The sequence below is a fragment of the Pezoporus occidentalis genome, unplaced genomic scaffold (assembly GCF_034315485.1).
Source record: "Pezoporus occidentalis ecotype Australia unplaced genomic scaffold, CSIRO_AGI_Poc_V1 ctg251, whole genome shotgun sequence".
In the NCBI taxonomy this organism is placed as follows: domain Eukaryota; kingdom Metazoa; phylum Chordata; class Aves; order Psittaciformes; family Psittacidae; genus Pezoporus; species Pezoporus occidentalis.
This window is the reverse complement of record NW_026914406.1, coordinates 689525-694838: the sequence shown is the minus strand read 5'-3', so window position 1 is coordinate 694838 and position 5314 is coordinate 689525. Positions and strand designations below refer to the sequence as shown.

At 46.6% G+C, this 5314-nt stretch overlaps 1 long non-coding RNA gene across 1 annotated transcript; it reads right to left on the bottom strand.

Moving 5' to 3' along the window:
* Positions 1 to 620: 620 nt before the first annotated feature.
* On the bottom strand, positions 621 to 4894 carry LOC134166100 (uncharacterized). The gene is made up of 2 exons (XR_009965752.1): positions 4839 to 4894; positions 621 to 954 (listed from the first exon to the last, which is right to left on the bottom strand). It is a non-coding gene; the product is annotated as an uncharacterized LOC134166100 (long non-coding RNA).
* Between the last annotated feature and the right edge of the window lie 420 nt (positions 4895 to 5314).

Genomic DNA, 5314 nt, shown 5'->3' with positions numbered 1-5314 from the left:
CACTGTTTCTGTCAGGATTACCCCAACAAGCAAGAATTTGCTCTCTCCAGGCATCTTTAAATCGCTGTGAGCTTTAACAGCAATTTAAAGGCTGTTTCACAGCACAGCAAAGCTCTGCCAACACAAGCCTCTGCTGCTTCATCCTTAGCAAAGGCCCCAGCTGGACACAGCCACACCACCCGGATCCACTGTCCTTGCTGCCCATTACAGCACTAGAAATGCATGTGAGGACACATCAGCTCCTTCCCCAGCAGGTTATTCTGGGCTGCCAAGCCCCAAACAGGCTTCAACAAACCAGGAAGCATCTTGTAGAATATCACAGTCTTATTTCCTCCTCCTCTCTCTTTTGTAATCACGTTACACTGCATGCGTCATCAATGCAAGGATGAGGATGCTGTGCATCGGTTCTGACCCTCCATGTATTGACCAAGAAGACAAAGCAGTTCACCATCAGCGTCATCCCACACTCCTACTCAACATCAGCAGGGCATTTGCCTCTCCAGATTCCCAGTATATGATAGATTTCACAGAACATCCTCCCACAGAAGCAAGACCTGATATTATGATGCAAGCTCACAGAAGTTTCAGACAAATTAATGGGACAATTGAAATTTAGGATCTCCATGGCAAAATAAATTGGTTTAATGCCTCATTAATAGCAAAGGGGTACACTGGACGACATTCCCAAAGTATTCTGTGTCAGATTTCCCAGTATATACCATCCTTCTCTCCCTCTTATCCCACCATCAAACACCTCTTATGTTAGTCCGGAACAGATTCTGGGGGAGAAGCAGCTGACTTCCATCCATTTCTGCCTTAGTTCAAGTATTTATTTCAATTCCACATCATTCCAGAAGACTGGCAACTCAACAAACTCTGCTGACCATGAAGCAATCCCCTTGCACATTACATTCAGTGATGCTGCAGGGCATCAAACAGCAGCATGGAGAGGACCTGCAAACAAACAGGGTGAGTGTAATACTGTGATACGTGAGCATCACTGTGAGACTGGTGCCATTCCCACAAGCAATGCTGTGCATCCAAACCTGCTCTGTGAATGTCTTCTGGTAGCTTTGAAAAGACCAAGAGCTGGGAACAAACAGGATCAAACCAAGGAACCCATTACCTCTGCTTTTCTCCTCCTCATAAATACATATCACAGAACCCCAGACTGGTTTGTGTTGGAAGGGACCTTAAAGCTCCTCCAGCTCCAACCCCTGCCACGGGCAGGGACCCCTTCCACTAGAGCAGCTTGCTCCAAGCCCCTGTGTCCAACCTGCCCTTGAACACTGCCAGGGATGGGGCAGCCACAGCTTCTCTGGGCACCCTGTGCCAGCGCCTCAGCACCCTCACAGGGAAGAGCTTCTGCCTAAGAGCTCATCTCAGTCTCCCCTCTGGCAGGTTAAAGCCATTCCCCTTGGCCTGTCCCTACAGGCCCTTGTCCAAAGCCCCTCTCCAGCTTTCCTGCAGCCCCTTTAGGCACTGGAGCTGCTCTCAGGTCTCCCCTTCAGGAGCCTTCTCTTCTCCAGGCTGACCCAGCCCAGCTCTCTCAGCCTGGCTCCAGAGCAGAGCTGCTCCAGCCCTCGCAGCATCTCCGTGGCCTCCTCTGCACTCGCTCCAACAGCTCCACGTCCCTCTTTTACACCGAAACATTTGTGTTCATGAAGCACTTTTCTTCCTTCTTTCCCACATTCTCTCCCTTCTTTCCCCCGTTGCTGCAGGAGAGATTTGACATGGAAGAGGACAAAACCCTCTAAGCACAGGGATGCACAAGCAACAGTACTCACGTCTGAGAAGCCTTTCACAACATCCAAGCATTTGGCAGCTCCATTGCTCCTTGCTATATGGCACAAAGAGAGAACATTACTACAGCTTAAACCCCTCTTACCTGTCAGCAATTGCAGTTTCAATAAGCTGGTGTTGTGGGATCACTTTGCAACTGGTTCTTCACACAAGAAACCATTTAAGCAATGGTCTGTATGGGAGCTACTTAAGCAGTGCGTGTACTTCTAATACTATGTATAGCTCGTAACCTCGACAAGACCAGCCCCCCTAAAATATGTATGTGGGCAGGTGTCAGCTCTCTGCATCACTCTGCAAAAACACATCCTGCCAGTCATGCTGTATTCACAGGATTTTCATCATGTCTAGATTAAGGGCTAACCTACAGCCTTTTGTACCAAACACAGTGCTACCCACTTCCCAGAGCTACACCTATAAAAGGCAGGCAGATCCTGAGGGTGGATTTCGGAAATGGATGGAAGTGAGAGACTCAGAAAGAGGCCATGAGCTTTCCATATGAAGACCCTTTTGGTTGGTGATTATCTGATCCCTTCTTAGTTAAAAAAGATACACAACTAATGGTAGCATCCCTGGCAGTGCTCAAGGCCAGGCTGGACAGAGCCTTGGGTGACACGGTCTAGTATGAGGCGTCCCTGCTCATGGCTGGGGGTTGGAACTAGGTGATCTTAAGGTCCTTTCCAACCCACACCATTCTATGATTCTATAAACCAGTGAAGAGACAGAGCAGAGGGGAAGAGAAAGACAGATTTGCTGCCAGTAACCAACCACAACCTTAGAAATGCCCCAAACGCTCAAAAGCTGCTCCAGTTGTTTCCAGCCTGTAGCTGTTTCTGAGTTGCCCCACATGGAATAGTGGGGGAAGTCTCATCACCAGTCTGTTTTCACCAGCACATCTAGGAAAGTAGCCCCTGCTAGAGGGATGCTTTGCTGCAGGCTGGTCTCTGTTCTTAGCTCCCAGAAAGCTGGATGAAGTACAACAAGCTGGTCAAAGGATGAGTTTCAGGAATGATCTTCATGGGTAAGGAGATCCTGCTGCAACTGGGGACAAGAGCCACAGTTTGACACCCCACCTATGGCCAGTTGTGTTTGGAGAGCTGAAATTCCAGAGGAAACTTCTTAGGAAGGCCTTGGGAAGATGACTCTGGTGTTCTGCGGCTCACACTGTGAAGGGTGGAAGAGAGGAGAATGCAAAAAGCTCTCGGGCTGGCAATGAAACCTTTGACAAGATCTCACTTTCAGCGTGTCCAGAGAACAGTAACAGGAGATGGGAAGCTTTCCTGTTGCCATCTTTGTATTTCCTCATACCTCATGGATGGATCATTAAACCAACAGGGTGAGTTTGTTTGCTTTTCAGTTCACACTGACAATTCTCATCGGGAAAACCATCTCCCTTTACCTCCACTCTCAGTCCTGTGTGGCTTTCCAAACCGTTCCACCTTTAGACAGACGACCTAAATCAAGACCTTGTGTTACATGTTTTACATACTCTATCTACCAAAGATTGTCTTGTCTCCTAGGAAAAACCTCCAGCTATATAAAAGCACCTAAACCCGTAGTATTTCTGCATTGAGCAACTCGGTTCACTAAAGAAACACATTGTTTTCAGTCCTATTAAAGATCGCCTCTGGAGCCTGATGTATAAAAGTCACAAGGAGCAATTCCCCCATCACTATAACCGATTTCAAATGGTGCTAGAAAATATTATTGACTCTGAACACCAAAAGAAATCAGTCATCCTCTAAAGGGGTTACTGAGATCTGCAAGGAGGAAGAGTTAAAATGCTGGAGAGTGTTTTACACTGGAGGCTCCCCAGATACTTTGCAGTGTTAATGAATTAGCTCTGTGGCATCATTCACTGAAGAGTATTATAAATACTGTTAAAATAAAGGTTTAGAAAGTGAAAACTTTCAACATCAATCATCAGCTACAAACAGCTTTTAATAGGGAAAAGCTAATCTGAAACACGGACACCATGAGAAACCATTCACAGTCCAGTTCTCACACATGCTGGTGCTGGCCATGTCCATCCACTACAATGAGCATATCCAGCCTCAGTACTGGTAAGCTGAGTCACACAACATAAATAAGCATATTCAGATCTGCCAAACATGCCACAATGAAAAAGCAAACACACAGCATGGATGTCGAGAGCACCCAGAACTCTAGTGCTTAAATTTAACATCATCTGCTTTAAATTCTATTGTGTGTCTTGTATGATACAAGGTATTTACAAGGGAGGTAAAGAACTAACAGAAAATGATCTGTGTAAGGCTGAAACAGGTTTTGAGTTGAAAAGCAAGTGGAGCAGATGAAGTTCTCTTCCTTATCCCTCCCCACAGTGTTTGTACTAGATTTACATGAACATTTGCATTAACATCTTCAGTTCTGTGTTGCAATTCTGTATTACACTTCCTCGCACTGTTCACGCCTCGTAAGCCCTTCTCCATTCCCAAAGCTATGGCTCACCACCTATAAACATGCTGATGGCCAGCAGTATTACAGCAGAGATTCAAAGCATGCATTGCATTGCCCTCCTGAGGGTCACCATGGCCACAGACCCTGCAGTCCCAGCCTGCTGAGGAACGTAGTTTGGTGGTGGAGCCAACTGTCACAGCAGAAGCACCCAAGGAAGATCTTCACCTCCTCTTCTTTCCCATCAAGGCCTCTGAGGATCCCTTTGGCTGATGAAGGCAGGCATTCTTCCTCCAAGAACACTGATTTCAAATGGTGCTAGACAATGAATAGTTAAATCTAAACCACCATATGAAACCAGCTTCCTGAGGGAGCTTATTTCCAGCTGGGATGATATTCCTGAAACAATAAATTGCAAATGCCACAGAAGAATACCTATCCATGTTGGGGTTTTTATTCTTCCTATTAAATAGCTGATGCTTTTTTCCTTATTTTTACCCTTGATTTGAGTCATTATTTCTGTTTTCTATTACAGTGCTACCAATAGGAACAGAATTGCTTGCAGCAGAGTGGCTCGAAGCCTTTAGTCAGACAAGCTTGGAGAACATGTACAAGCGCTTCACCAGAAAAGCAGGACCTTCATCCCACTTTTATTACTGTCTCCTATTAAAACACTGCGAATCCATCCGGGAAGCACGGCTCCAAACTCCCTCTAGTGACAGCGAAAGGACGCGTGAAAGGCCTCCTGCAACACAGCTTACTTTTAAAAGCAGCAGCGTGCGACAGAAGCTCCGTATTAATGCTGAGATGTTGAATATTCCTCCTAAAGGGCAGCCCACCTGCCTCCCCTCACCGAGGTGGCTCTTTGCACCGTGAGAGAAAAGCATGTGCCCGAAAGCCTCACGTTAGGGACCGCATTAATTGCAGACTCCCCAGATCTGGCACTTACCACCTGGTCCCAGCACCACTTCCAAGAAGTCTGACACAGGCTTTTTTCCTGGAAGTCTGCTACTGAAACCATTGGCTCCCTTCAAACAGATGTTTTTTTTTTCTTGTGGATAACCTCCCTGCGACTCCTCCTCTGAGCTGGCAGCACAAA